This window comes from Urocitellus parryii, chromosome 6 (genome assembly GCF_045843805.1).
Source record: "Urocitellus parryii isolate mUroPar1 chromosome 6, mUroPar1.hap1, whole genome shotgun sequence".
NCBI classification, from domain to species: Eukaryota; Metazoa; Chordata; class Mammalia; order Rodentia; family Sciuridae; genus Urocitellus; species Urocitellus parryii.
In genome coordinates, this window is record NC_135536.1 from 197836032 (window position 1) to 197847513 (window position 11482).

An 11482-nucleotide genomic window follows, 5' to 3' on the forward strand; every position below is an offset into this window, starting at 1 on the left:
TCTCTGGAAACGCCCTCATGCACACCCCAAGTCTCTGAGTCCTAGGAGTGTTCTCGACCTGATCAAATTGACAATCCAGATTAACCCTCACACAAATTACAGAAGATCAAACCCAAGAACACAGGGAAAGAGTGATGTGTCCTGACTGACTGTACCCAAGAATGCAAGCTTGACTGACCATTAAAAGGTCAGTCGGGGGCTGGGGATGTAGCTCCGTTGGTAGAGAGCTTGCTCCACGTGCACAAGACCTTGGGTTCAATCCCCAGCACCACAAAAAAAAAAAAAAAAAAAAAAAATTAATTCAAGCTGGGCAGGGTGCCACATGCCTGTAATCCCAGCTACTCAGGAGGCTGAGGCAGGAGGATCACAAGTTTGAGGACAGCCTCAGGAATTTAGTGAGGCCCAAGACCATGTCTCAAAATAAAAAATAAAAATGACTGGGGATTGACTCAGTGGTAGAGCACCCCTAGGTTCAATCTGAGGAAGGAAGGAAGGAGGGAAAGAGGAAAGGAGCAGGAGCGGTGGTGGGTGGTGCTCTCCTGGAATCCCAGCAGCTCAGGAGGCTGAGACAGGAGGAGGATCAGGAGTTCAAAGCCAGCCTCAGCAAAATCGAGGCACTAAGCGGGAGGTGGCTCAGTGGTCCAGTGCCCCTGAGTTCAGTCCCTGGTACCAAAAAAAAAGGGAGGGAGGGAGGGAGGGAGGGAGGGTGAGAGGGAAGGAGGGAAGGAGGGAGGGTGAGAGGGAAGGAGGGAGGGAGGGAGGGAGGGAGGGAGGGTGAGAGGGAAGGAGGGAGGGAGGGAGGGTGAGAGGGAAGGAGGGAGGGAGGGAGGGAGGGAGGGAGGGTGAGAGGGAAGGAGGGAGGGAGGGAGGGTGAGAGGGAAGGAGGGAGGGAGGGAGGGAGGGTGAGAGGGAAGGAGGGAGGGAGGGAGGGAGGGAGGGTGAGAGGGAAGGAGGGAGGGAGGGAGGGAGGGAGGGAGGGAGGGAGGGAGGGTGAGAGGGAAGGAGGGAGGGAGGGAGGGAGGGAGGGAGGGAGGGTGAGAGGGAAGGAGGGAGGGAGGGAGGGTGAGAGGGAAGGAGGAGGGAGGGAGGGAGGGAGGGTGAGAGGGAAGGAGGGAGGGAGGGAGGGTGAGAGGGAAGGAGGGAGGGAGGGAGGGAGGGAGGGTGAGAGGGAAGGAGGGAGGGAGGGAGGGAGGGAGGGTGAGAGGGAAGGAGGGAGGGAGGGTGAGAGGGAAGGAGGGAGGGAGGGAGGGAGGGAGGGTGAGAGGGAAGGAGGGAGGGAGGGAGGGAGGGAGGGTGAGAAGGAAGGAGGGAGGGAGGGAGGGAGGGAGGGTGAGAGGGAAGGAGGGAGGGAGGGAGGGAGGGAGGGTGAGAGGGAAGGAGGGAGGGAGGGAGGGAGGGAGGGTGAGAGGGAAGGAGGGAGGGAGGGAGGAGGAAAGCTCTCCTTGCAGGCCTGGGCTTGTGTCTGTGTGGCTGCCCGGGCGCCTTGGGCACCTGCATGAGGCTACCACTCTGCTGCTGTCACCTTGAAACCCTCACCTTCCCTCCAGGAAGGCCACATGGACATCCTGCCTGGGCCCGGGGTCACTGCCCAGCCTCTGTGGAAGGCAGTGGTGCTGGAGTGAGTCTGGAGTGTCCCCCAAAGCTCCAGTGCTCAGAGGTGGCCACTTAGGAGGTGCCTGGGTCCCAAGAGCTCCAGCCTAATGGGTGGGTCCTGGGTGACAGTGGGCCGGCTGCAGGACTGTTGGGGAGGTGGCCATGGGTGTCTGGGCCGCTGCTTTGCTGCTCTCACCCAGAGGCCTGACAAGAACAATTTTAGAAGAGGAAAAGCTTATTGGGGCTCCCGGCCTCAGAGTCTCAGTCCCTAGAAGGCCAACGCCATGGCTTTGGGGGACACCTAACCGTAGGTGTGCCTGGAGGGGTCTCTCCTCTCTCGGGCGCCTCCCCTCCCTCTGCTCCCCAGCAGCCTGGAGATCTGCCCCCCCCCATGATGCTTCTGCCTCGGAACAGCCGACCACGGCCAGCCCCTCGGAACAGCCGACCAGGGGCCGGACCCTCTGAAAACCTCTGGCCAAAAGGAGCCTTTCCTCCCTGAGTCGCCGGCGTCTGCCGACCTACGGGGAGCTTCTCAGAGGCCAGGCCCTCCACCAGGCCTGCCAGGAGCACAGACGCTCACTGAGCCGTCGGAGAAGCTCTATCTAACAGCCTCCGGTGGGTTCACCACAAATGTCCACCGACAGGCGGCGGCTGGACAGCATGGGCGCCCTGCAGTGGGTGGTAAAAGGAGCCCCAGGCCCACCCAGGACACAGACAACTCTCAAGGTGACAGAGTGAGAAGACAGGACACCCTGTCCCTCCACTGACAGCATGCATGTGACCCCTCTGTATCACACCAGGAGGTGCACGCTGACTGGTGCTGAGGGGAGTGGCACAGGGTGGCCTTGCCGTGGAAGGGTGCTGCACCCCGGGTGGCGGTGGTGGCCTCGCGGCTGCACACGCCCATCAGACTTACCAGTGGGGTGCTGTAAGGATGCGGGCTTCATTGTATGTGAAACAACTGGTGGTAGCTGCTGGGACTAAGGACTCGTGCACACACACACACACACATACACACACACACACAAGGCACTCAGCCATCTCCCCTGGCACATGGTTGCCAAGGCCACGTTCTTTAAAGGGACGGCAGCTCTCTCTCCCCCCTGGAGCCCATGAAATCCAGATAATCCCTTTTCTGAAACAGAGGGGTCAGTGTCCTGCCAAAGGGCAGCCACCATGAGTCTCCATCAGCCGGGCTTCGGGGAACTCAGCTGCTGCAGCGCCACAACTGGGGGGATCCTGAGGATGTCCACGCCTTCCCCTGCTCTGCCCCCATTGGCCACGTGGAGGCGCCCAAGAGCCACACTAGTGCAAGGGCAAGGGTCGCCTATCTGCGGAGCCCTCTTTGCCCTTTCGCTCCCTTGTGCAGTGAGCTGTTGACAGAGCTGCCTGTGAAGCCTTGGACGGGTCAGGGTCAGGGGCCAGGTGGGAAGGAGGGAGTGGGAGGCCTGAGGACCCAGTATTTGGAAACATGCTCTGGCTGAGCCCTTTTTACAGAATCCCAGAGCATCTAGGGGTAGAGTAGGAGCTGCTTTTGTAGGCAGTCTAGGTCAGGGTCCCCGAACATGCTCACACCCACTCCTGCCCCTAGTGTACCCCAAGCACCCTGAATAACCTTGGCTGTCAATGTCACTTTGGCATTATGAGCTGCCGTGAACCCACCTCTGTCTCTTTAGCTGTGTGACCTAGGAAAAATTATTTAGCTGCCTCTTCCTCCCAGGTGTAAACTGGGTGGTTGCAATACAGCCACCCAGCAGGGCTAGGGATGTCTGCATTCAACCAGGTTAACAAATTTCCAATGCTCTGAACAGGTGAGGAACTTAGAAAGTACTCAGTATACCAGCATTCAGCATTACCATCACCACCACCATCACCACCACCACCATCACCACCATCACCAGCACCACCACCATCACCACCACCACCATCACCATCATCACCATCACCATCATTACCAGCACCACCACCACCATCACCACCATCACCACCACCATCATCATCATCACCACCATCACCATCACCATCACCATCACCACCACCACCATCATCATCATCACCACCACCACCATCACCACCACCACCACCACCACCATCACCACCTTCACCACCACCATCACCATCACCACCTTCACCACCATCATTACCAGCACCACCACCACCACCACCACCATCACCATTACCACCACCATCACCATCACCATCACCACCACCATCACCATTACCACCACCATCACCATCACCACCTTCACCACCACCATCACCATTACCACCACCATCACCATCACCATCACCACCACCATCACCATTACCACCACCACCACCATCACCACCTTCACCACCACCATCACCATCACCACCTTCACCACCATCATTACCAGCACCACCACCACCACCACCACCATCACCACCACCATCACCATTACCACCACCATCACCATCACCATCACTATCACTGTGATAATCACCATCGCCATCACCACCACCATCACCATCACCACCACTGTCACCATCATAATCACCATCACCACCATCACCACCATCACCACATCACCACCATCACCACCACTATCACCATCACCATCACCATCACCACCACCACCACCATCACCACCATCACCATCACCACCATCACTATCATCACCATCACCATCATTACCAGCACCACCACCACCATCACCACCATCACCACCACCATCACCACCATCACCACCACCATCATCATCATCACCACCATCACCATCACCATCACCATCACCACCACCACCATCACCACCACCATCACCACCATCACCACCATCACCATTACCACCATCACCACCACCACCACCACCACCATCACCATCACTGTGATAATCACCATCACCACCATCACCATCACCATCACCATCATCATCACTACCACCATCACCACCACCATCACCACCATAATCACCACCACCACCATCACTATCACCACCATCACCATCACTGTGATATCACCATCACCACCACCATCAGCATCACCACCACCATCACCATCACCATCACTGTGATAATCGCCATCACCACCATTACCATCACCATCATCACCATCATCATCGTCATCAATATGTCCGAGGTCAGATGGCTAGATTTGAATCCTGCCTGGGTTGGTGACTCTGGAAGTCATACTGTAAGTGCCCCAGCCTCACACAGGTCCCCATTCAGACTGCCTGGATGTCGGTGTGCAGCAGCCCCTGCCCCACTGCTGAGTCCCATCCCTAGGTCCATCTCACACAGGTACTCGGTGGCAGTCTCTGGAGAACCTCTTTCCTCCTCCACAGAGCAACTGCATCTGGGGCAAGGGGGGCCCAGGCCACCTCAAAACATATTGTATGCAGAAGGGGACCAGCCCAGGCCTGGGTGGGGGTCAGGGTGAGTGGCAGGCCAGGGTCAGGAGGCGGGCCTTTCTCCTGGGTCGGTCCTCACCCTGCCACCTCACAAGCCTGCCCTGAGTGAAGGCCCAAGCAGTCCCAGTCTCGGAGCCGGGACCCAGGGGGTGGGGACAGAACTGTCAGTGACCATGGGCAGAGCTGGGGCCACCACTGCAGCCCTGCAGGGCAGGTCCCTGGCCTCTGACAGCAGGCCCCTCCCCAGGGTGAGAGAGCCCTGGCGAGGCCCCCTGGGAAGTGCCTCGGGAGGGTCAGACCCCACTGGCCAGAGCTCAGGACCAGCAACAGCCTCAGACACGGTTGTGGGAGCCGGAGGGCCAGGCCCTCCCTTGCAGCCTTCCCCGTGACTTCTGCTCGTTTTGTTATTTCTTTGTCCTGTATTGGATCTGCTTCCCAGCTCCCAGGGGAAGAGGATGGAGGGGGCTGCCCTGGGCGGCGGGACAGGTCCCAATGCGTCCACCAGCACAGCTGGCCCAGCAGAGAGTCTGTGAGGTCAACACACCCGCCATGTCCTGTCCCCGCCCTTCCCTGGGGGCTGCCCACAGGCTCTGGGCCAGCATGGGGAAAGGAAGGAGGCCTTCCTCCCAGCACCCTCAGGGCTCCCATGTTGGCACCGACCCCATCGACAGGTCAGGTCCAGGGGAGAAGGTGGCGGGCCACACCCCAGGCCGGGCCTGACCTGTGACCCCTCCAAGCTGACCCGACCGCAGCCCCAGGGCAGAGCAGCACAGCAGAAGAGAGGGCACACAGGGGCCTGTGCCCACAGTGTCCCACCCCCAGCCTCCTCCCGGGCCTCGGGTTCCCTCAGGAGGTGGCCACTCTTCCCCGTGACCCTGAGGGTGGAAGCAAGGTTTCACCAGGAAGGGGCCGGTGGGGCTTCGTCAGACACCTTAGCAACTGTGCAAGGACACTCGGCGTCCACACTGGGAGCAGGGCAGACCACTGTGTGTCCACCCTTTGCTGCTGCTCCCCAGGAACAGGTCTGGCCGTCCACCACCACCATCACCACCCTCAGAGTCCCTCCTGGAGGTGGCTTTGGTCTGGCTGTCCCTGTGGGCTCCAGCGGGCTGGATCCAGTCACCTGCCCCAGGACAGGAGGAAGGAGGGGTGAGGTCAAAAGGAACACCCTCAGGAGCGGCACTGGCAGAGGGGCACTGGCAGAGGTGTCCGCCTGCTGGCACCAGGGCGGGGCTCCACTCTCAGCCTGAGATGAGAGAGGGCAGGGAGGCTGGACAGGGAGGCTGGACAGAGAAGCCGTCTAAGGAGCGGGCCGGCAGGACCCGCAGGACGGGCGCTGGGACCAGGAAAAGCGGCTGAGGCTCCAGCATTCCTAAGGAACAGCCTCACCTCGGCCGGCTCTTCCTGCCCCCCAGGGAAGGTGCGTGCGGGGCGCCCACGTCAGCAGCAGATGCGGGCCTGAGGAAGTGGGCCTGCCAGACCAGGCTTCGGGGCAGCGGTCCCGCAGCCCGAGGCTCCCTGGCCGCCCTGTGAAGAGGTAGAGTCTTTAGCCCTTTAGCAGAGCCGGAAGCGGAGGCTGCGGGAGGAAGTTGCTCCCCCAGGCAGGAATGAGGAGGCAGGGAGGCCCCAGCTGTGCGAGCCTAGAGGACGGCCCATGGGAGGAGTCAGGACCTGGGGACCCCCACTGCCTCCTTGGAACACCCAGCCAGTAGGAAGGCACCCAGAGACGCTTGCTCGGCACCCCACCGCCCCCGGGGCCTGGCCCAGCTGGCGTCTGAGCACCGGGCCAGCCTGCAGCTGCCCAAACACCCCAGGGGGGAAAGGCTTGTTATCCTGGAGAGCAGGGAGCACGGTGGGTGACGCATCCAAATTCCTGCCCAGGTGATGGCCTGGGCTTGTCCCGCCCGCCTGCCGCCCGCCCGCCCCAGGCCCTGGGCTGGCCACCCTGCCGCTGCCTCCCACCAGCAGGACCAGAGGACTCTCCCCTGAGCGCCAGGCCTAGCCAGAGGGCACCTGGGCCCCCGTGGGCCCGCCTGCAGGTGCCCGCTGTGGGGTCAGAGGCCGCCCTGGGCCCTGGGCACAGTGCACTGAGCTTGAAGACCACGTGCCCCTGCCAGCACCTGTGCCAGCGCCCTGCTGGGCCAGGCTGGGCAGCAGGGGAGGGAAAGCAGGGGCAGAGGGGACAGCCCAGCCACTGTCATGCCACCTGGCCGTGCCTGGGGGCCCAGGGGCCACACTGCAAGTCCATGAGCATACAGCCGAGCATGTCACCTTGCTCCAGCGTCTCCACTGCTGGTGCCCTGGGCCAGTGCTTCCTGTGGTGGTGTGCCTATCCCACATGGTAGCCTCGGTGACTATGTGACACCAAGGTCCCCCCCCAAGAATTCCCCAGGCTTAGCCAGGAAGGGCCTGAGCTCAGCTTGGGTTGAGCCGAGGCCAGGCCCCTCCTGTGCCTCCACTGTCCCTGGGGCTTTGTGCGGCCCCTGCTTCCTGGCCACTGCGTCCCTCCAAGGAGCACTTCTCCAGGGCTGGGGCCCTCTAGATGTTCATAGTGCTACCTGAGCACCTCCTGGGTCCATCCCTGTGTGGGCACAGATGCCCTGCAGCTGTAGGACAGACGGCATCTCTGGGGGCCTGGGGTGGGGTCTCATGGGGCAGGTTCCCCAGGATGTGGCCAGTCGGGCTGTCATAGCCAGGGGCAAGTGCTACTGACCTCCAGCCAGTGGGGGCCAGGGCTGTGGCTCAACCCACAGGGTGCAGGCCGCCCGTACGTGGCGGAGCTTGCGTGGGCCGAGGTGGTCAGCAGTGTCCGCTGGAAGGGTGTGGTCTGTGTATCACGCGGTCGTGGGGGTCAGGTGGGCACTCTGCCCCGAGCTGCGCCCAGCCCGGGGGGTTGAAGGGTCATGGCCACATGAAGGGTGTGTGGGTGGGTGGTCAGGAAAGACCGCTCTGAGGAGGTGCTGAGTAAGAGACCTGAGACGGCCCCATGGCTCCCCACAGTCTCCCCGCAGCTGTCAGAGACAGGAGGCCCGGGCGCCCTGGACACAGCCCGGCCAGGCAGCGGAGCCTGATGCCAGGTCTGGGGAATTCCCGGAGCAGGCCGCCCCTGGGCTGGGCTGCGTCCCTCCCGCTGGGTGGGCCAGGTGCAGGCTCCAAGCAGCCCGGGGAGGGGGAGACCCAGTCTGTGGCAGCCTCCTGGGGGACCCAGTCACCTGCTCCTTCCAGAGCTCGACTTCCTGGAGCTGGGGCTGGGACCTGGCTGAGGACGCCGGGGCCAGTGCTGACTGGAGAGCGTGGGCAGTGCCCTCCTGGATTGGGATGCAGGTCAGGGAATCCTCGGCCCTGTGAGGTGGCAGCCAGAGCTTTCCTGACCAGCGGTGTCACCTGGCGGGGACAGGGCCATGTCACCCAGTGCAGCTGGCCTCTCTGATCCTCAACCTCTCGTCCACGATGCTGGGGTGGTGAAGAGCAGCTACTCCGAGGGGACTGACCATCACCTCAGGAGATGCACGCAGAGGGCTCTGTGGCCACCTGGGGGCTCCGGAGTCTGGTCACATCACACAGCAGGCCCAGATGAGCTAGGAGCAGGGGCCAGCAAGTGACGAGGCATCCCAGCCCTGACCTCGCTGTGGGGGATACCTGACGCCCTGCAAGAAGGAGCCTGGGCTCCTAGTGGACCCCCTCACCCTCTGCAGCTGGCAGGAACGTCCCAAGTCTCCCCAGGAGAGCCACAGGACAAACACTTGGTTAATGTGGAAACTTGGGGCCAACAGAGGCCGGGAGCTGAGTCCCGCCCTTCCCCTCGGGCAGGGGCCCAGCTGAGCTCCAGGGGACCCCTCACTCCCAGCTGCCGGCAGCCTCGGGGCTGGCCAGAGGGCAGGGCAGGAGGACGGCTGGCTTTCTTCCTGCCCCAGGTCGCACTCCCGCCGAGTCAGCCTCAGGCTTGGGGTCGGGGTCCTGGGCTCAGGTCCTGAATGTGGGTCAGGGACAGGGTCCAGCTGGCCTCAGCCCACAGGCACCAGGAGGTAGCCCTGCTTCTACTGACCGTCTGATGGCCTCCTGGGCACCTGCCTTCTGAGCGGCTTCCATGGCCCCGTGGCTCCAGACCAGCACTGGTCCAGGCCCAGCTGAGTCTCCCTGGCACCTTCGAGGACCAGTGGCCAGTGTGCCCGAGCTGCCCACCCTGGGTCCCGGCAGCCTCCCACAGAGCTGGCGCTCGAGCTCTCCGCCCAGCAGGCCGTGTGGCTGCCCTGCTCCGCCCGCTGCCCTGACGCCTCTCCCCGGCGCCGTCTGGGGCCACGCAGGCTGCTTCACTGCCACGGCCGGGCGTCAGTCTCCGGCAGCCGCCAGCCGTGGCCTGTGGGACTGTGCTGGATGCCCACAGCAGCGCACCTGCCCGCGGCACCGAGGCCCGGATCCTCCACATCCTGGCCACGCGGCCACAGTCTGCCTCCAGGACTGCCCAGGGTGATGGCCTCCCTGTGGGCAGCCACAGGGAGGATGGAGCCCAGGTACCAGTCCTCAGCCACGGCCTGTCCCCAGCACTGGCCTCCAGCACTGGACTTCAGGTCACTGTAAAGGCGTGGGGGACAGACATGGGGTCATCCAGCAGCTGCCCAGCACTGGGCTAGGAACTCACAGACCCATCCCTGCCTCATGGTGCTGATGAAGTCAGGGCTTCTCACCCGATCCCCAAGGACAGGCCACTGAGCTGGGGGCAGGGACGGCCCCTCGCCGGTCAGGGATACAGACAGAAGGGCCAGCTGTGCAGCATGAGGCGGGCTCAGTCAGGAGCCGTGACCCTGAGATCACCACCCATCTCACCATGAAGGCAGGAGCTTGGGGTCCCTGCCATGGTTCCACCCTGGGGTAGGCTCCGTGCCACCTGCAATACGATGACATAAAATTGCTGAATAAAAGAACACACAGGGGCACTGGGGACCCTGGAGTGGGCCTGGAGCAGGGGTGGAAAGGAGTGTTCCTGCTGGAGAGTGCAGTAGGTGCAAAGGCCCTGTGGTCCTGGGATTGTGAGGCAGGGTGCTGAGGCTATTGGGAGGCCAGACCTGGGCTCTAGGGCAGCGGCAGGCCTTGTGGTCTGGAAGGCCCCACAAAGCACTTGATCGTTTGGGGCCAAGGGGCAGCTCTGCTAGCCAGACAACAGTGCAACTTGTCTCCAGGGCCTGTGGCAGCGGTGCAGTTGGGGCCTGTCACTTTAGGGACCCAGCCCAACACTGCAGGGGCCGCCCAGGACCCAGGACCCTGCCACTAAGCTTGGCAGCTCTGGGGCAGGAGGCAGAGGAACAGGGAAGGACAGAGACTGAGAGACAGACAGACAGATGGGACAGAGAGCAGTCTGAGGGAGCCCATGGAGAGTGAGTCAGGAGAGACAGCGTGGGGGGCCACCGGGGGGACCCTGGCACTGAGCAGGGCTGCTGGGCCCCAGCAGAGGGTGACCCCGTGGGGCGTCAATGTGGCCTGGGAGCCACATGGCTGTGCGCTGCTCTTGCAGGTGTGGGTGGGGGAGCTGCCGGGGTCCCCTTCCTTCCCTCCTAAAGTTGGGGAGGGGTTTAGGCCAGCTCTCACGGTGACCATTGGCCCAGGAGGCCCGGTTTGTGGGACTTTGGAAGCCACCAGCTTACCAAGCCCTGGCCCTGCCCGCTGGCCTTGCTGGGGGGTGACATTCCTCCTGGGCTCCAGGCCTCCTGGCCATATAAGGCTGCCTATGGGCACCTCTTGGAGAAGCAGAGCCCTCCCGCCACCCTGTGGGAACCAGATTTGGCCAGGCCCCCAGGATGGGGGAGGGGCCTGCTGGAGCCTGGGTCCTGGGGGGGAGGGCACAGGCCAGTGGGGCCCCGGGGCTGGACACAGGGTCCCTGGGTGCCACTGGCCTCCCACTGTGCTGGGAGCCCCCCCAGGTCCCCCCCAGGTCCTAATCTGGAGAAGGAAGGTGGGGAGGGGAGGGGAGGACACGGGAGGGAGACAAAGGTTAAATAGGATAAAACTGTCTGGCTGCGCGGAGGGCGTCGCTGTGTGTACTGGGGAGGGCTAACAGGGTGTGGCCCTTCCTGGGGGCCGGGAGGACCAGATCCCCCAACCAACACCCTCTGGCTCCCCGACCTGGGCTGGGTCCCAGGAGTAGCCTCCTCCCTGGAAGGAACAGGCCCCTTCTCTCTTGGAGCTGGGGGGCGCTGTCCCCAGGCCGCCTCCTTACTGGGGGGTGTGTCTCTCAGGCCAAGGCTGGGGACAGGAGGGGAAGTGTCAGAATGGACCCATGGGGATGAGGGCCCCCTGGTGAGGGTCCTGCGGGAACCAGGCTTGCTCTGAAGCCCTCCCTAGCTGCAGGGCCCTCTGGTCAGGAGCAGGTGTGCCCAGCGGCCAGACCTCCACCCCAGCTCTCTGCCTGCTTGCTGCCAGACAGGTGGCTGATCTCAGATCCCCAGGCTCCTCTGTTGTAAAAACTGGAACGGCAACCGAGCTGTGTGCAGTGCCCGGTGGAAGGTTCCGAAGAGCCACGGGGCCAC